Source organism: Periplaneta americana, chromosome 16 (assembly GCF_040183065.1).
Source record: "Periplaneta americana isolate PAMFEO1 chromosome 16, P.americana_PAMFEO1_priV1, whole genome shotgun sequence".
Taxonomy (NCBI): Eukaryota; Metazoa; Arthropoda; class Insecta; order Blattodea; family Blattidae; genus Periplaneta; species Periplaneta americana.
In genome coordinates this window covers 6,576,254-6,597,831 of record NC_091132.1, presented here as the reverse complement: position 1 = coordinate 6,597,831, position 21,578 = coordinate 6,576,254, and the positions used below count along the sequence as shown (strand labels likewise).

At 34.9% G+C, this 21,578-nt stretch overlaps 1 protein-coding gene and 1 non-coding gene across 3 annotated transcripts in view; both read right to left on the bottom strand.

Moving 5' to 3' along the window:
• LOC138716254 (uncharacterized) overlaps window positions 1–21,578 on the bottom strand; it is a 619,716-nt gene that overhangs the window by 353,344 nt on the left and 244,794 nt on the right. The window lies entirely within an intron of this gene.
• TRNAN-AUU (transfer RNA asparagine (anticodon AUU)) lies at window positions 4,174–4,246 on the bottom strand. Its single transcript has one exon. It is a non-coding gene; the product is annotated as a tRNA-Asn (tRNA).

The following is a 21,578-nucleotide window of genomic DNA, read 5'->3' as shown; positions in this document are numbered from 1 at the left end:
GTTCACGTTGTATTATAAATGGCAACGTGAAAAAGTGTAATAGGTATGAATTTTACAGATGATGCTGTCTGAAATTACAGTTGGTATTTTCTGAATTACGTAGCCTATGCTACTTTTTTTACGATTGAAAAATCTGAATTACATCTTATCCTATCTGAAATTCACTCCATTAATCTGAAATACAATTATTCATATTTTATTAATTATAGCCGGAAAAGATGTAGACGTAATCGTGCGTCGTAAAATAAGTTAGAACTCTAAAGCCGAGATGTTGACTTGAGCCAAGATTCGTCAAAGGAAATACAGGGCTTTCATTTCAAAACTTCCCAATCTAAACAACTAATTATTTAAATTCAATTCAATTTAAACAAGACACACGTCAATTTAGATTTCACTCCCATCCCGGAGCCAACTCCATTTTGAAATTTCAAATGACACCTCTATATATACTGAAGTATCAAAGAGTATTCAATTGTTTATACACCTCATTCATTTCTTTTCGCATCTTTTGTTTTCTATCGTCGCCTGGCAACGTGGGTTGTTGTTATTGTTGATTAGAGCTGAAGAGAATAAAGCTACAAAAACTTATTGAGCATTTCATATAATAGCTGTGTTTGTGTATTAAATTATTTTATGCTCGACCATGCCGAAATGTAGTAATCATACACCTGGTAGCAGCCTTTTAATGCATGTCATTAAAGTACACCTACTCATTAAAGTTCAGGTCTTTCAGCCAATGACGACTCAGGTTACAACTGTTCAGCCAATGACAGGTCAGCTTTGTACCGTTATAAAACCGCAAGTATCGATTATTCTCGGATATGCAATCGAAAGAGAATTAGCGAAAAGTCACGGAGGCTGGAAATCCAATACTGTCGCAGAAGATTATGTTCTGTTACTATAATAATTAGCGTTAATTGTAAATAATATTCAAATAAATTCAATTTGTCATCTCGTTTTTCAATGTCGAATTCAATAATCAAGGTTATAATATTATAATATTATCAAGTTTAACGGGACTACGTCAAGGTCAATGACATTATTGTTCCTCGGAAAAAATCAATACTTTCGCGTCTGCGCACATCTCACCTAGAACAAGGTCACTTCCGATCTTGTCAGTTACAAATAAAATGTATACATCTGAATACCGGTAATTTCAAGTTAGAAATATGGTCGAGCATAAAAAGTCGTATGAAACTCGCCTATAATGGTAATTAAGAAGCTCGTATGAAAATTATGAAACTCGCTTGCACTCGTTTCATAAATATCCATACTCGATTCTTAATTACTATCATTATAGGCTCGTTGCATAATGTACTATTAAAATGGTGTATACCCTTCAAGAGAGAACATGAATCATTTTTATTGATTAAATGTAGGAAATTACACAAAATAAGCTTTGTTTTCATCCTACACTCAACTGATAATAGCAAAAATACAGGTTGCTAGGCGACGATAGAAAACAAAAGATGCGAAAACAAAAAAATGAGGTGTATAAACAATTGAATGCTCTTGCATACTTAAGTATAAAAATATAGGAATGCAATTAAGCCTGGTTTCAGACTTCCCTTTCAATATCTAAATTGACGTGTTGTTTGTTTAAATTGAATTCAATTTAAATAATTATTTCGACTGGGAAGTTTTGAAATGAAAGCCCTTTATAATAAATGCATTGAGAGTGATTTACATAAACCAATGCAGCGGGTTAGCGTCGCACGCTCTGTATCGACTTCATCCATCACGTCACGGCGGAAGAATGCGCTCATTCAAGGAACGTAGTTAGTCATGCGGGACGAGGCGCGCTTCCGACCGGATGCAAATGATGACAACGCAGCAGAAATCACCGCGATCGGCGCCAAGGAAGCTTCTCAGAAAGTTTAAATCGTCCTCGACTGTCCATATCGAAGTATGAAGCAAGACATTCAGGTCTTTGATTGCATGTCAAGTTACTGTAGAAATATCCAAAGTTCCAAAACTATACGTCTGTTTCATTACTATTTTAAGGAAGGCAATGAAAGGGAAGCTATGTTCAGGACTACACGTCAAATGCGATATTATACAGAGTGTAACTAAATTAGCTTTACAAGCTCTGAGGACGTGTAGGAGACAAGCTGCATATACTTACGTAAAATTACGAATGGGTGCCATCATCTATCAACAGATACATAGCTTTACATACAACTTACTTACTTACTCACAAATGGCTTTTAAGGAATCCGTAGGTTCATTGCCGCCCTCACATAAGCCCGCCATTGGTTCCTATCCTGTGCAAGATTAATCCATTCTCTATCATCATATCCCACCTCCCTCAAATCCATCTTAATATTATCCTCCCATCTACGTCTCCGCCTCCCCAAAGGTCTTTTTCCCTCCGGTCTCCCAACTATTACTCTATTTGCATTTCTGGATTCGCCCATACGTGCTACATGCCCTGCCCATCTCAAACGTCTGGATTTAATGTTTATAATTATATCAGGTGAACAATACAATGCGTGCAGTTCTATGTTGTGTAACTTTCTTCATTCTCCTGTAACTTCATCCCTTTTACCACCAAATATTTTCCTAACAACCTTATTCTCAAACACTCTTAATCTCTGTTCCTCTCTCAAAGTGACAGTCCAAGTTTCACAACCATACAGAACAACCGGTAATACAACTGCTTCATAAATTTTAACTTTCAGATTTTTTGACAGCAGACTGGATGACAAAAGCTTCTCAGCCGAATAATAACACGCATTTCCCATATTTATTCTGCATTTAATTTCCTCCCGACTGTCATTTAAATTTGTTACTGTTGCTCCAAGATATTTGAATTTTTCCACCTCTTCCAAAGATAAATCTCCAGTTTTTATATTTCCATTTCGTAGAATATTCTGGTCACGAGACATAATCATATACTTAGTCTTTTCGGGGTTTACTTCCGAACCTATCGCTTTACTTGCTGCAAGTAAAATTTCCGTGTTTTCCCTAATTGTTTTTGGATTTTCTCCTGAAGCATAGCTTTACTACAGTATATTAAATTCCGGCATTATTGTTATTATTATTATTATTATTATTATTATTATTATTATTATTATTATTATTATTATCTGAATGTACTGAAATTGGTTTATACCCGAATTAACCCCATGTTTTTATTTTTTTTTATGTTCCTTATGTTATCCTATAGCGAAATCCAGGTTAACAAAAAAGCATTGGACATATGGGACTCTTCCATCAAAAGAGTAGTTGCCATAGAAACGCTTGCCTACCGTAGAGCTTATACTGTGTTAGGCAAGGGCCATAAAACCAATGTTTTTTTTCTTAACTTGGAATCCTGTAAGCTTCAACCTGATACACCCTGTATAATCTCGACAAAGGAATGCATGCTATCATTCCTATTGACAAGTATGTGCCACAACGCACGATTACTTCCAAGGGCAGCATGTGTGGCTCCCTTAGTAAGCACTCACTTCCGCAGAAGTGATGAGAGGTTAGAAAACAACGCACTCCAGGTAAATGACGCGCACAATCCAGGCGAGCCACGCGTTTGTTGAATGAGCGTGTCGTGGACTTAGCATGCGAAATGCGTTCTTGTTGAGGCGGGACCATGTCGCTTAATCAGCCACGTCTGTCATACTAATATGAGGAGCTGTCGTCATTTTTAAAATAGTGTCCTGCTTCAAGAACATGCGCGGGCACCACGCCTAACACACGGAACGAAAAGCTGTGTGTGAAATTAATTGTCCAGGATCAGTAATACCAATATATTTGAATTTCATGCACAACATTTTTCTGACTTATCTCAAAGACAAATTTGTGTAGCTTAACTCATTAATTAAGGGGTTAGGTACAGCTTACAGCAGTAAAAAGTTTTGGAAATATTCAACATTTTTTCATCCATTACTGTATCTTGTACAATAATGAAAATTGGTACGTGTAAAACACTGCCCATCAGCTATATAAAAAAAAAATATTTTTACGATTTAAACTTTTTTTTCAAAATTCAAAATGGTGGCAGTTTACTGTGCAATGATGAAGCGTTTCCCTCATAACTCATAAACTTGTTAACTTTTTCATCTTCTCTCTCTTTTATTTTATTGCTGAAACTCATGTTTACAATATCATGCTCTTTCAACTACATTCCTTAATAAACAATATATATTTTTTTTAATAATTTCGATGGAAAAATTGTTCCGGCGCCAGGTATCGAACCCGGGACCTTTGGTTTAATGTACCAACGCTCTACCAACTGAGCTACCCGGGAACTCTACCAGACACAGATCCAATTTTTCCCTCTATATCCACAGACCTCAAAGTGGGCTGACAACCGTCAAGCAACCTACGTTGAGTGCACACTAACTCTGTGTGACTTAACAGGGAGTTAAACCTGAAAGCTTGATTTGCATAATACACGTCACTGTTCGTTAACAGAAAACCACAATTTAAGTTCAACTTTACATGGAGTTAAACCTGAAAGCTTGATTTGCATAATACACGTCACTGTTCGTTAACAGAAAACCACAATTTAAGTTCAACTTTACAGGGAGTTATACCTGAAAGCTTGATTTGCATAATACACGTCACTGTTCGTTAACAGAAAACCACAATTTAAGTTCAACTTTACATGGAGTTAAACCTGAAAGCTTGATTTGCATAATACACGTCACTGTTCGTTAACAGAAAACCACAATTTAAGTTCAACTTTACAGGGAGTTATACCTGAAAGCTTGATTTGCAGAATATTTTTTTTATTTTGTGTTAGAAGAAAATACTGATATATGACCATTTTTAAAATGAATTAATTTTTATCAGACAATCTATCAAAGGTAGAGAAGTGATCTTGCATCATATTGTAGATATGACATGCATAAATACACACAAAAAATTTAATCACAGAATGTTGCATAGTTTTTTAGTTACGGCTACTATGTGGGAAACGCATCACTGCACAGTGAACTGAATTTTGAAAAAATAAATAAATAAATAAATAAATAATTTTTTTCAATCGTAAAAATATTTTTTTTTCATATAGCAGAAGGACAAGATAGATCACATCTTGATAGATAAACGGAGACATACTAGTATAGTAGATATTCGAACTTTCAGGGGTGCAGACTGTAATTCTGACCATTATTTGGTGATTGGAGAATTAAGAGAAAGATTATCAGTAGCCAAGCGAGTAGAGCAACAAGTTAATATTACTAAATTCAATATTTTGAAATTAAAGGACGAGGAAGCTAAGCAAAATTATCAGGTCGAAATTTCCAATAGGTTTGCCACTTTAGAAAGTTCCGACGAAGTTGAGAAAGAATTAGATGTTAATAGCGTGTGCGAAAATATCAGAGATAATATCAAAATTGCAGCTGAGCAGAGCATAGGTTATTATGAAACTAAGAAAAAGAAACCGTGGTTTGATGAAGATTGTTGCATGGTAGTAGAAAGAAGGAAACAGGCAAAATTGAAATTCTTACAGGATCCAGTCGAGGAGAAGAGAGATAATTATTTCAATGAAAGACGGGAAGCAAGTCGTACACTTAGGAATAAAAAGAGAGGTTACTTGAAGGAAAAACTGAATGAGGTAGAAACAAATAGTAAGAATAAAAACATTCGAGATTTATATAAGGGTATAAAGGAATTTAAGAACGGATATCAGCCAAGGGTAAACGTGATCAAGGATGAGAATGGTGACTTGCTTGCAGACTCTCCATCAATCCTAAACAGATGGAAAAACTATTTTGCGCAACTACTAAATGTACATAGGCCAAATAGAAATGATCGGGACGGAATTGAAATACAAACTGCTGAGCCATTTATACCCGAACCCACGCTTTCAGAAGTCGAAATTGCGATAGAAAATCTGAAAAAGTACAAGTCTCCAGGTATCGATCAAATTCCAGCAGAATTAATACAAGAGGGTGGGAGTGCATTATATAGCGAAATTTATAAACTTGTACTTGCTATTTGGGAAAAGGAAATTGTACCAGAACAATGGAAGGAGTCCATAATTGTACCTATTTTTAAAAAGGGGGACAAAACCAACTGTGGTAACTTTCGAGGAATATCACTTTTGTTGACGTCGTACAAAATTTTGTCCAATATTCTTTTGAGAAGATTAACTCCGTACGTAGATGAAATTATTGGGGATCATCAGTGCGGTTTTCGGCGTAACAGATCGACTATTGATCAGATTTTTTGTATTCGACAGATAATGGAGAAAAAATGGGAGTATAAGGGTACAGTACATCAGTTATTCATAGATTTCAAAAAGGCTTATGACTCGGTTAAGAGGGAACTATTATATGATATTCTTATTGAATTTGGTATTCCCAAGAAACTAGTTCGATTAACTAAAATGTGTCTCAGTGAAACATACAGCAGAGTCCGTATAGGTCAGTTTCTATCTGATGCTTTTCCAATTCACTGCGGGCTAAAGCAGGGAGATGCACTATCACCTTTACTTTTTAACTTCGCTCTAGAATATGCCATTAGGAAAGTTCAGGATAATAGGCAGGGTTTGGAATTGAACGGGTTACATCAGCTTCTTGTCTATGCGGATGACGTGAATATGTTAGGAGAAAATACACAAACGATTAGGGAAAACACGGAAATTTTACTTGAAGCAAGTAGAGCGATCGGTTTGGAAGTAAATCCCGAAAAGACAAAGTATATGATTATGTCTCGTGACCAGAATATTGTACGAAATGGAAATATAAAAATTGGAGATTTATCCTTCGAAGAGGTGGAAAAATTCAAATATCTTGGAGCAACAGTAACAAATATAAATGATACTCGGGAGGAAATTAAACACAGAATAAATATGGGAAATGCGTGTTATTATTCGGTTGAGAAGCTCTTATCATCCAGTCTGCTGTCCAAAAATCTGAAAGTTAGAATTTATAAAACAGTTATATTACCGGTTCTTCTGTATGGTTGTGAAACTTGGACTCTCACTCTGAGAGAGGAACATAGGTTCAGGGTGTTTGAGAATAAGGTGCTAATGAAAATATGTGGGGTTAAGCGGGATGAAGTTACAGGAGAATGGAGAAAGTTCCACAACACAGAACTGCACGCATTGTATTCTTCACCTGACATAATTAGGAACATTAAATCCAGACGTTTGAGATGGGCAGGGCATGTAGCACGTATGGGCGAATCCAGAAATGCATATAGAGTGTTAGTTGGGAGACCGGAGGGAAAAAGACCTTTAGGGAGGCCGAGACGTAGATGGGAGGATAATATTAAAATGGATTTGAGGGAGGTGGGGTATGATGATAGAGACTGGATTAATCTTGCACAGGATAGGGACCGCTGGCGGGCTTATGTGAGGGCGGCAATGAACCTTCGGGTTCCTTAAAAGCCATTTGTAAGTAAGTAAGCATAGCAGAAGGACAGTGTTTTACACATACTAATTTTCATTATTGTACAAAATACAGTAATGGAGGTAAAAAATGTTGAATATTTTCAAAAATTTTACTGTTGTAAGCTGTACCTATCAGTCATCAGTCATACAGAATAGCTGTACGTAACGATCCCAACAGTAGGTTTTTCCTTTCTCTCCTTCCTTCCACCTGAAGACGAAGGGAGAACCACCCTTCGAAACGTTGTGTCTTAATTTTTTGATTGTGACAACCAGCAATGAAAAAAGTCCAAACCCCTCACCTAAACATTACTGATCCACCATTGCTAACCCCTTAAAGAAAGCGAAAAAAAATATCATGAACTTTCATTTTAAAACACGTTTCAGTATAAAATGAATGTGACACGTATTCGGACACTTCAAACTTTACAAGTGTCTATTATTGTTAAACTGTCCAAGATTGTTCTATTTAACGATTAAATTAAATATATGTTCATCGTCAGTGCTGGGACATTTTTAGTAATGTCGGATAATTGTTCAAATGAAGTTGTGTCTTTTATTATTAATTATACTGCAGCAATTATCATGCTGTGTTATACGTAACGTTCATATTCTGCACAGTTAGGGTTATACCGGGTGATTCACGGAAAGCAAAAATGTCATAATAAACATGTGTCCTAATCTCAATATTTTCAAAGATACAATAATTTGAAGCCGTTAGTAAAATACATATTTTATTTAGTTTTAAGGGTGAAAGAATATTACAAATAGATAATGAACTATTCATAAGTATCATTTCTTTAATTGACTAGTGTTATGAAGCTAAAAATGTGTTGTTAATTGCTTTGTACAGACTTTGTTACAAACCATACGACTTTACAAACTTGATTCTTTGTAGTTTAATTATGCATCCCAATGTATAGCCTCAAAGAATTTACAAGACTGTCGTGATTTTTAACAATTATTCTGATAAATGCGTAAGAAAAATTTAATTTTCTGGTTAAAAAATCGAAAGAAAAAAATTCTGTACGAAGCAACTATGGAATTTACAACACATTTTTAGCTCCCGCATACCTACACCGTTGCACAATTGTATGAAAAAATTGACACTCCTTTCGCTCTATTTCAGCAATGGTTAAGAATTTCGTAATTTTGAAAAACCATTCATAAAGATATTCAAGACTTCAAATTTTTGTCTCCAGAAGTTTTATACTGCAGCAAATTTATCACAATAATAATAAATGCCTCTTTAATGAAATAGTATCCATACGACGGTTTTTCTTTTCTTTTTTAATACAAAATGAAGTCATGAGAGAAAAGTGTCAGGATATTCATAGGATCCTATGATTGCGTAAATATAAGTGAAATAAATTTAAAGCAATGTATTCAATAAAGGCTAAAAGGGATGAAGTTACAGGAGAATGGAGAAAGTTACACAACACAGAACTGCACGCATTTTATTCTTCACCTGACATAATTAGGGACATTAAATCCAGACGTTTGAGATGGGCAGGGCATGTAGCACGTATGGGCGAATCCAGAAATGCATATAGAGTGTTAGTTGGGAGGCCGGAAGGAAAAAGACCCTTAGGGAGGCCGAGACTTAGATGGGAAGATAATATTAAAATGGATTTGAGGGAGGTGGGATATGATGATAGAGATTGGATTAATCTTGCTCAGGATAGGGACCAATGGCGGACTTATGTGAGGGCGGCAATGAACCTTCGGGTTCCTTAAAAGCCATTTGTAAGTAAGTAAGTAAGTAATATCCATTACAATCCTATTTATTATACTGTTATACAAATCTAACTTCCGCAGCATGCAATTTTACCCAATTAACCAAATTATATTTTGATTATTAAGAAGAATCGTAATTTTATTAACTTGAATTGTCGCACCAGCAGTAGACGATCCCTAGATTATTACTGGACAAATCTTGTATATTGATCTGGTAAGGGTAGGATTTTCCTTTTAATTAAGAATTAATTTAATTTAGAAAATGTAGGAGACGTATTGTAAAATCATTGCGAACGGAATTCATTTACATTTATTAAAGGTATTGTTTGAGTAGGACTGTACCGTGGTGTGTTTCATAATAAGGATAATTGATACGAGCTGCTGTTATGAAAATATGAACGACTCAGAATGTTATCGCATCTCATTCTCGCAGCTTACAAAAACAATATGGGCTCGCCTACTGGAAATGTCATCGAGGTCATCTGCCAAAATCGGTGCCTCCGACTTATACGACGATTTTGTTTCCTTTATCTGGCAACCCTGCTTTTGAGGTTCAGATCTGTCTTCGGACAGTTCACTAAACAACATCAGCATTACTGGAGTCACCATCTCCATTGCCTACACCTTTTACAGATTTCTGACTGTGCGCTCTTACTTGTTTGCAGAGAAGCAATTAAAACTGGCTGCTGTCTCTGGATTGTTAGCAGTTTGTTTCCCGGAGTGTACAAGTCACGGAAATCGCGTCATTTCCGTCACGCTGTAATTCCTTCCACTTAGACTTCGTTAAGACTAAATTGATTTTTCTTACCGAAGGTCATGCACAACAGGTGGAGGAATTCCTTCGCGCTCGATTTGTTTATCCCAGCCATTGTTTTCACGTGGACAAGCTCCATGCCTAGTTGCAGCGCAGTGGACGGGATTTGCATGGCAGAGTACAGCATTTGCGTACAATTCCACGAACATGGATAGGCAATTTCAAGTTTAAATTAATTAGAGTCAACAGTACTGTACAGAGCTGTTGAGGCGCTGCTCAGACGCTACGTGGAAGTCGTGGTCAGGAATTTGAATCCCTCTTACGGTATGGTGGCGATAAATGCGATTTTATGACAAGAGAGTTCACTGAACGCTGAGATCAGTTGTTAACGACAAATGCACACAAGGATCTAATCAAATGATACCGTTTACAGTTACTATCCAGCGGACTCCAGTTTGTATCCTCCAAAGGCACTCTTGAACATTACGAGAATATATAGGCCTACCTGTTGCTTATCTGTACACGTCATGTAAATTTTGGAGACTTACATTAATGAAAAACAGCTTGATTTTAGTTTTGTCCAAAGATAATATACGGTGTGTTATGCCCAGCTGTCTCATAATAATAATAATAATAATAATAATAATAATAATAATAATAATAATACTTACTCACTTACAAATGGCTTTTAAGGAACACGGAGGTTCATTGCCGCCCTCACATAAGACCGCCATCGGTCCCTATCCTGTACAAGATTAATCCAGTCTCTATCATCATATCCCACCTCCCTCAAATCCATTTTAATATTATCCTCCCATCTATGTTCAGCCTCCTCAAAGGTATTTTCCCTAACACTCTATATGCATTTCTAGATTCGCCCATACGTGCTACATGCCCTGCCCATCTCAAACGTCTGGATTTAATGTTCCTAATTATGTCAGGTGAAGAATACAATGCGTGCAGTTCTGTGTTGTACAACTTTCTCCATTCTCCTGTAACTTCATCCCTCTTAGCCCCAAATATTTTTTCTAAAAACTTTATTCTCAAACACCCTTAACCTATGTTCCTCTCTCAAAGTAAGAGTCCAAGTTTCACAACCATATAGAACAACCGGTAATATAACTGTTTTATAAATTCTAACTTTCAGATTTTGTGACAACAGACTGGGTGACAAAAACTTCTCAATCGAAAAATAACAGGCATTTCCCATATTTATTCTGTGTTTATTTCCTCCCGAGTGTCATTTCTATTTATTTTGTTACTGTTGTTCCAAGATATTTGAATTTTTTCACCTCTTCGAAGGATAAATCTCCTATTTTTATAGTTCCATTTCGTAGAATATTCTGGTCACGAGACATAATCATATACTTTGTCGCTTTACTCGCTTCAAGTAGTATTTCCGTGTTTTCCCTAATCGTTTGTGGATTTTCTCCTAACATATTCACGTCATAATGATTATGATGATGATAATAATAATAATACAATACTATAATATAATATAATAATAATAATAATAATAATAATAATAATAATAATAATAATAATAATAATAATAATAATAATTTGAGGATTCAGTTTTGTCAGAAGAAAATCGCCTTTTTCTCAGAAGTAATATTTTTTAACTTAAATTCCTGGACCCTCCTTCTGATTTCAGTTTTGAAAAAAATCTGTATTGTAATAAACCTAACGAAAATGTCGAAAAAGCAAATGGACACAATAATTTAATTTAATAAGTCTGGAAGAAGAAAAAGACGCCCAAGAATGTTAACGAATGTCCGGGTCCAATGAACCGCTCGCAAGATCAACAAGCAAACAGTTGAACCACGCTGTTAAATAAACAACCAGCAAGACATACGCACGTGCGAAGGTGTAAGCTGAACTTCCTCCATTTCAACTCCAATTAACACCGAGCGAGCTGTTGCCATGGTTACATTACGAGCATGTCGCGCTTCCTTCATCCTTGCATAACAAGAAACTCGTTAAATCAACGGGATGCTTTTATATTCTATGGCTGTCGTGCCAGTGGGACGCAACGTATGGCTTTTTATATAACAAAGATCCTGCTTCAAGTCCCGGCGAGTACAAATGCGATTTATGTCGGGTAAAAGCGGCTTTTGAACAGGTTTAATCTGGGCATTTAAGTTTACTTGGCATAATTTCACTATTTCCTGGTTCAGATAGGCCCATAAACAGAAGATACACATCTCCAGCAACTGTTTTTAACACGGCCCCCTTGTATACAGATATTGTAGAAATCACTGAAATAAAGAAGCATCAAAATACTTTATTCATTTATTAATAAAATTAATTCGTCATCGTTATTCTTGGAATTGCCTATACAAAGAGACGACATCCCGGATTGCTGGATATTGCTGCGACGCACATAAGCTCTTGGAATATAGAAACAAATGAGGATGGATCTGCTAATATAAGTATAGATTGCGCATTCCATTTGATCAATGTTATAGAAAAAGCATAGACTAACGTGGGAGCGTGGCTCAGTCGGTTAAGGCGCTTGCCTGCCAGTCTGAAGTTGCACTCGGGCGCGGGTTCGATTCCCGCTTGGGCTGATGACCTGGTTGGGTTTTTTCCGGGGTTTTCCCCAACCGTAAGGTGAATGCCAGGTAATCTATGGCGAATCCTCGGTCTCATCTCGCCAAATATCATCTCCTTATCACCAATCTCATCGACGCTAATAACCCAGTAGTTAATACAGCGTCGTTAAATAACCAACTAAAAAAAAAAGGGCAATAAATGAACAAATGAAGATATTTAACCGACGAATGCACTGCGGGTGGCATCGACTCGAGAAAAACTCTCTGAAACGTCTGTTTTGTCTACCATAAATTTCATCATAACCTAGCCGGGGATTGAACCTGGATGGGCCGGCACGGAAGAATGGCACGTTGAACCACACACGCAGGAGAAAACGCCAAGGTTCAGCAATTAGCTGTCGATAATGATATATACAGGGTGATTCACAACTAATGACCCACGGTTTAGCAATCAGTTCTACAAGCCATTTTGAGCATAAAATGTCATATGAACATTAATCCGATTATCTTAGTATGAAAATCGTAAAAACCCAAACGTCACACTGTGAATCAGGCTTTGGAGTTGCTTGCACCGTAACAAAACCATTGGAACCTAAACTAATCGTGAAGTATGAGGGTGACAGGGAAGATAGGTCTGGTGATTATCAGCTATTCTAAGCGCCATTCACATCCGTGCGCCAAGTTCATTGAGGGAATATTTTAAATTCTGCTTCCAAACTGAGGTATGTTTATTTTACGATTAATAGAGTATTTTGAATTAATATTTCTTTGTATTTTAAGTGACTATTTCGTTTATATGACGTCATTCCATTTTCGGCCAATGTAGTGTAATTGAATTTTGAATTCCAACCAATCGTAGTCATACATCGCGATAATTTCTGCAGCTCGATTTATCACTATCAATTTATCGCATGGTCGTTCTTTTGTTTACTCAGTGTCGCCAACTGTTTCTCCGTAAATCGATGAGCATGAATCCATTCTACTAAATAAAGTGCGAAATCCTACTTCCACATCTACATCTTCATCTTCTAATTCCATGTCCGTTGTATCTAAAGAAAAAGACACTCCTTCATAACAACTGTTCATTTAATTAATGTATTAATCAGGTTATTCGTAATTAGTGGCCAATATACATGATCATGAAATTAATCCCCATTTCAGTTTGGTTGATAGGCTTTCCCCTCTACTCACACTCTTTACCATCCGTGAAGGGGAAGATGCTACTGTCTATCTTACTAACGTTCGGATAACTGACTTTGAACATAGTGAAAATTCTTGTTATTGAAAATGTTTACCGGTAATCTATATTTCGAAAATCTATACTAAGCGTTTGTATTTAATTTTAGTGCTGTTTATATCAACTGGCACATTAAAAAACTACTGACAGCAGAAGGTAAATGTTTTCTTCACCGCTAGTAGCTACTCTAAGCATACACAATGGGACAATCTGCACTGTGTCACTCAGCCCCCCCCCCAACTTCATAATACAAACTAGCATCCCTTAATTTAATTAATTATTAGTTGAAAATATTGTAAAAACGACACTAAAATATACTGAAATATGTAATCGTCAAACATTTGTGTCACTGTATTTTATATCCACTTATGTACTTTATTCAATATTTTATTTTCTTGTGTACAACTTGGGGGGTGCAGGTATAAGAGGTAACAGCTACCGGTCTGTTACTGACGGACTCAGGGCAAGTAGAGGGGGAAATAAATGCCTTCGCATCCTCTCAACTTGTATGAAATGTCGTTTAGAAATAGTGAACAAATTAATATTCCATATTGTAGATTACACAAGAGCAACAGAAACTTTTTAATTATGGGGATGAAATTATATAATAAGCTCCCCAGTCAATATTATAAATTACCAATCAATTGCTTCAAAACTAGATTTTACAATTGGTTATTAAATAATCCTTTTTATTCTGTTGCTGAGTTTTTCAACACAAATTTGTATGAAATTGTATTTTAATAAATAAGTTTAATTGCAATTTAGTTAGTTTTCTTTAATTTAAAAGTTTCAAATTATTTCATGTTTTCATTGTATTACTTAAATTTTACTGTTTCTTTTATTAGTATTTTTTAAAATGTATTTATATGTTTTTTCAATGTATTCTGACGAAGCCTAAAACTGTATGTCTAATGGACAAATAAATTGAATTGAATATACTATAAAACGCTTAAATTAAATTATTATCTCAGCAGATAATGAAAACGTATTTCTGTTATAACAAGAGAAAAGCGCAGTACTTGTAATTAACATTTTTAAACCTGTATTTCGCTTTTCTCAATTGGCATTACTGAATAACTTCCAATTTATTTATTGCAGTAATCGATATTCATCTATTTCGACTTCACAATGTTTGAATAGGTTAAGTATTCATAAATATTATTAACATTTTCTGAGCGAATTTTAGGGATATATTATTTACATTTTTATTTTATTCACGAAATAATCCTAATAAATGCCACTCGAGGTCTGAGATTACTATAGAATAATTATTAGTTTTATTCAAAACCACTGCTACTTCGGTAGGATTCAATCGGTTATAACTCCGTAACGGCTGATAATCTGACCCATGTTCATATGACTTTTATACCCAAAATGACCGAAAGAACTGATTCCTAAAGCGTGGGTCATTAGTCGTGGATCACCCTGTATGACAGAGCTACACCAGGAAAGGACTCTCGGCACGTCGGCTTACCTAGCCTCCGTTCTCAGGTCATTCTGGTAATACGAATCTCATCAGTGGCGGACGTTATCGCGATATGGGATCGCATAACTGCCCATGACAAATGACATTGTCAGATATCGACAATAATAAGGCGCGAGCTGCAATCCGTCTTGTTATTCAAATTGAAGCACTTAATGCTGCAGTGTCTAGCAGGAATCTTAATGAAATCAGGGGTCACACGTTAACGACTTCGGAGCAGGAATTACCGCGAACCTTCGCCAGCGGACTCCCGTTCGAACACCTGATGCACTCGCCTAACCATCTGCCTGAGAAATTGCCACGTCGATCCCATGACACACGCAATGCAAAGATCCACCTGCGAGGATCGATTTTTACCAAACTTGGTATGCTTACAGTACATTTCAGTGGCACAGGTGTTCTTCAGTCTTAACGTTTCTAATAGTTAAATGCTATGGTATTTGGTTAAAGGGAGATAAGTCATAAAAATGAGTTTTGAGTTAAATTAAAATTACACTTCGGACCCTTATTGCAAATAATTTTCTACACAAATAAAACACATCAAATGCTAGTATTATTTTGTTTTTTGTACGCCCACTTGTAGAATTTAACTTGTACATTCCCTTAGGGAACAAAATTTCATTTGCACAAAAAAAAAAAATACTTAACCCCCTATACACGAACACCACCGAATTTATCTTAAAGTTTATGAGCTCAATAGAGTGACATTCAGTGTAATCATATACAACGGCTGCACCGTTTTTGATGTGTTTGGACAAAATAATAACCATCTATCTTTCAGATAGAAATCCATATGAGCTGGACGTGTAGAATTCAGTATAAATTAGGACATAAATAAAAAAAGTAAAAGAGGAAGGAAAACGAATAAAAGAGAAAATTTGATGAAAATAATAAAATAAATAAATGAAAGATGAGGGAAAACAGAAACAGGGTTACAAGAAAAATTCGAAATGTAGAATGATAAATAAGCAATAAGCCAAAAAAAAAAAAAACAAAACAAAAGAAAGGAAGATAAAAAATATAAGAAAATACGAAAGAGGAAACGAATGAAGAAATGGAAAAAAATTGACAAGATTTAAGAAGCTCTCAATGATTGCATGAAACGTTCATACTTACTCTAACTGAAGTAATGCAATACAGTACCGATATGTACTTTCTTTAACATCATAGTATACTTGATTTGATATTCATATATTATTATACATAACACATATAGCCAATATCTCCATGACTACTGTATCGAAAACATCGAGCCACATTAAATAGAGAATGACCGCGTGGAAAATCACGAGAGCCGAAATTCATCTTACATAGGCCTATCTGTTTCCAAGGTATCACGAGTGACGTCAGAGTAAACATATAAATAAAAAACAAATATTGCAAGATGCAGAAATAAAAAAAGAATCAGAAATGAACAAAAGAAGGAAGAAATAATGACATAAAAAGAAGAAAAGAATAAATAGGCACAGAATGAAATACAAGAAAATACTGAAAGAAAGGAAACTCTAAAAAATTAAAATGTGAAAGGAAATTCACAGAATCCCGATGATTGCGCAAAAATGTTTGTTTTATTGTTTAGTACTTCATTGTTTTTTAGTGGTATGAGTTTTTGTTAAAATTTTTGTTGTAATTTTATTCCCCTCTGTTATAAGGACTCGTCCAGTGACGCCATAACTTTCTTTGACAGTATCCCATTATATGCAGATAACATTAGTTGTTTATTAGATAACACTGGTTGTTTATTCACGTGGAAATAATTACGCAGAACTCGATAGATGGCAGCACGCTTAAGCTTTGGCATGTGCAGCATCTGGCGGACATTTCTTGAACTTCTTTCGTGTTACGCTAAAAATATTAGTTTTTCTCATTAAATGTACCCGAACAAAAAGAGTATTTACGTATTTTCGCGAAAATATCGAAATCTATTTTTAAGGCATCACGTTACTTTCTCTTATACTTCGGATAAGAAGAAAGTTGAATGAAAGAAATAAAGGACGAGAGATATGAACTCTACTCATCGGTATGGAGTACATTATCTGCATACAACTTTTCTGAACTCGCTCCACGCGTCTTAGAACACGCCCATACGCTTGCTCTGGTCTATTCACAGGACTCGAAGCGGATCTCAGCGGTACAGTTAACGTCATTCATTACGTATTACAGGACCGCAAGTGTCTTGTACAGTTCTCTGAAATATAGTTCTCATAAAATTGTCCGAGAGAAAGAAATTGTATAAAAGTGCTTCAACATGTGAGCGTCTTTATCTGCACCAGGAGGTCACTACTCAAGAGGGCGTGGCTAACAGACTACACAAAGAAGACACTGTCCACTAGACAGTAATAAATATGTGCACATACCTAACCATTAAATCCAAGTACAAGGCCAACAAATGATGCAAAATTAAGTTATTGCAGGTGAAAAATTACACAGAGAACCTCCAGAAATAAATAGAATATAAACTTCAAAATTGGTTCCACTGCTACCATAAACAAATTCATGATGCAAAATTAAATCTATATACAGTGAGTGCAAAAATATTCGCACAGTGTTACTAACTTACTTTTTCATTATACGAAGTAAGAGGAAAATATATTCTGAAGCTGGAAAAAGTCTATAAATAATAATTTATTTATACATCTGCCTGTCATAACAGATGACCATATACTGTAGGTCCGGAAAACAATTAAAAATGCATATATGGAATAGAGAGAGAAATCAATACAGTAGGTAGCAATCATAGTACAATATGCAATTTAGAAAGTTTAAAAATTAAACATTATATATGTGATTATGTAAAATGCCTATGGATTTCTTTAAAATATTTAAATTGACTTTCCTGGAAATGTTTTTCGCAGATCTTGATAACAAATAAGTTCGGAATATGTATGGTAAGACTTTCCTGTGTTAAATTTCAACGTACCTCTTTAACATGTTTCGACCTGTTTATGGGTCATCTTCAGAACTGGTCGTTGTTGGTCTTGGCGCCACTTGTTCTGTTTCCTGTGAGGGTGTGTTCCTGTGGTATAGTGTAGAGTCAAAGAGTGTGTGTGTTTTGAAGTTGAGTTGTGTGTTGAGAATTTCGTTGGGGTGTGTTTTTGTGTGTTTGGGCATACAATGTGGCTGTATACAACGATTTTTCTTTGACGTTGGACGGGTTTTGTTGATATTTACATTTAGTATTTACGAGTAAATTTATCCGAAATCAATGCATACTAAACATATATATTTTTTATTATTTAAAATGAAAACCTACTATGGCGCTTCACCACAAGAATTGTTGAAGGTTCTTTTCTGTGACATCTTGTTTTGTACAGAATAAACTGACAAATGAAGCATCCCAAATGACAAACCATTAAAAACTGCATCATGATAAGACACCAAGAAACTGATCTTTTGTTATTTTCAAGAGCCCTCTCGAAACATTTCGATGGTGTTCGGGTAAACGGGGTTGTCATTTTTTTGCTAAAATTGAGTTTTCTTTCCCAGACGAATACACAAGTTAAATTATACAAGTGGGTGTTCAAAAATCAAAATACTAGCATTTGATGTGTTTAATTTGTGTAGAAAATTATTTGCAGTTAGGACCGAAGTTTAATTTTGATTTATCTCTAAACTCATTTTTATGACTTCTCTCCCTTTATCAAAACATCATCGATTTAACTGTAATAACTTCTTTTCCCATTTCTGTAGAAAAAAATACTTCCATGTTTTTCAATCTTCAAAATGCAATAACTCTGATACTATTAAACAAATTCTCTTGAAATTTTTAAATACGTGTAACGTAACCTAAGGAACAATTGGACGGAGTTACGGAATAATAGACCAACCGACAATTTGAAAACAAACATGAGATATTTGCACAAATCTGTTGATGGTAGGCTAACTTAACTCTGAAAAAATCAAGAAAGCGATATCTGAATTTTGCTGCTGTTTATAAGCAAAAATTCGTTTATTGCTTAAAAACCATTTTTTTATTTTGTTTTGAAATATTTATTCAACTGCTGGTCTCTTATTAAAAATCGGTTAGCCTTTTTTGGTATTATTTGTGCTATTTTTTCGTAATAATATGAATGTTATAATACTTCTTGCATACAATGTTAAAAAAACAGATTTATTTTAATGGCCAATATATCAAAACAGGTTTTTGGCGCTTGGCCTATTATTGCGTAACTCAGTCCAATTCTATCCCAGGAAATTTTTATATTTTCATTTTTGTATGAAATACATATGTTTTATTTTTAAAAGTTAGATATTAAAGTGATCTTTGATAATTTTTTAAAACATTCACAATAAAATGTTTTCAGAATTTCCTCATTCAGCCTACATTTGTTATGCGATTCGTAAGATCCCATTTGAGCCTTAGAACATGAATTTATGTTAAAGGATGATGAAGTAAACTTCATTCATACCAATACACTAATTTTTTAATGTATTTTACGTTTATGTCCCCTGCTTTATCCCAAAATTCAAAAGCAATATTTCAGTCTTAATTTCGAAGACCTTTCATCATTTCTAGTCATTTAAGGTATATGTACACCTTTACATACAAAAAATTTTGTTTTGCATAATTTTGCTCTGTAAAATTTTTATACAATTGAGAATGGTACCAGAAAGAGGATGAAGTGAACAAATCCCTTGAAATTATGTCTAAATTGTTTATAAAAATTATTTTGTTTATAATTTTTACATACAACTTGAAACATGATAGCTCATGCAGTTTTTAAGATAGAGCCACATTTTTTTTTCACTGTTTTATAGCTAAAACTATTCTTTAGTGCCTGACATAGAGCTATTTTTTTATTTTCATTTACATTAATTAAATATTACCATATATGTAACTTATACTAATATTTTATGTTGCATATATCAAGTAAAAAATCCATAGATAATTATTAACTACATTAATGTTATTTTACTCATTGTCAGACACTAGGGGACATTTAAAGCTTCAAAATGACACCAATATCTTCTTGGTATCACCATATTTGACTGAGATATCATGTTTAAAAGAATTAAATATTCTAAAATTACTATTTACAGGAAATGAACCACAAACTTTCAGAGCTTAGAAGACTGCATCATCATATGTCACCCCTTAAGCAGCTTCATGTCGGTCCAGTTTCAGCTTCTTTCTGCCTCTCAAATACCTCCTCCTTGTTTTAACTTCAGGTGTTGAATGTTTTTTTTTTTTTTTGGCATTTTTGTCCGTATTTCCATTGATGTAACAAATCCTGCGATGATGTTTGTCCCAGGGTTTATGCCCATCCTCCTCAGAATTGTAATTTCTCCTTTTGGACTCTTATTAAAATGACGTACAACATCACTGACACACAAATTTACAGTTTTATGACTAACAGTAAAAGATTATAAATTACTTCATTATGTAAAAACGTGTTTTCAACATAATGATCATGCCCAGATATCTGTGCATCTATTTTGGGACTAGAAAGAAGTTTATTTTACAAGCAATGCTGGACGAGGGGATTGACTGCTACGAGGATCACTCCAAAAGTAATCCACAATATTTATTTAAAAATTACATTTTTATCCTACAGCTTTGCTATTGTCATAGAATGTAGATGCATCCTTCAGGAACAATACGTCACTTTTCCACATAATCCCCGCACTTTTCAACTGCCTTACGCCACCTTGGAATGAGGGCCTGTATACCTGCACGATAAAAGTCTGAACCAACACGTCAGAGCTACTCTCTGGCGCCACTCACGGGAACGACTTAAATTAAATTTGAATACAAGGGGGAAGGATGTATCTATGACCTCCATAAATTGCAAAGGTTTAGAATAAAAAATAAATTTTAAAAAGTGTCGTGCATTACTTTTGGAGTGATCTTCGTAGAAGTGACCGTGGCTGATGACGCAAAATTTTGGAAAATGAGACATCTGAAAAACCATAAGGCATAAATTCTTATATCAAATTAAAGGGGAGAAATTTCTCTATTAAAATAGTTATATTTTGAAAATACTAATTTTTCATCATTTTTCGCGTTTTGTGGGTGTACATATATCTTAAATCACTTACGAGTACAAAAAAGTGTTTTCATTTGTTCTGCTCTTTAAAACAGTACTAAGAATTGATATAGCAAATGACTCGTTTCCTAGTAACTGAAAGACAAATGAGAAACGAATTTATACATAATTTTGATACATAGCAGAAGTTGCATAAGTGTAGTTGTACCTACATACTTGCAGTTTTGTTTTATCTCATAACTTTGTTTATTCTTGTGCAAGCGGTCACGTTCCAACAGTTCTGTCCCTGATTAGTATGCAGCTCGTCCGCTTCATATCAACCGTGCACTTCTTCACACTATGTGACATGAACATTCTCCTGCGTGGAAGAGTGTCTATCATTAAAAGCAAATAGAGGAAAGAACACCGACCAGAATGGGCAGTAACACTATTGTCCAAAAGAAATAACTAAAAAAACGTAGCAGAGTATGCGAGCCATTGTATTGT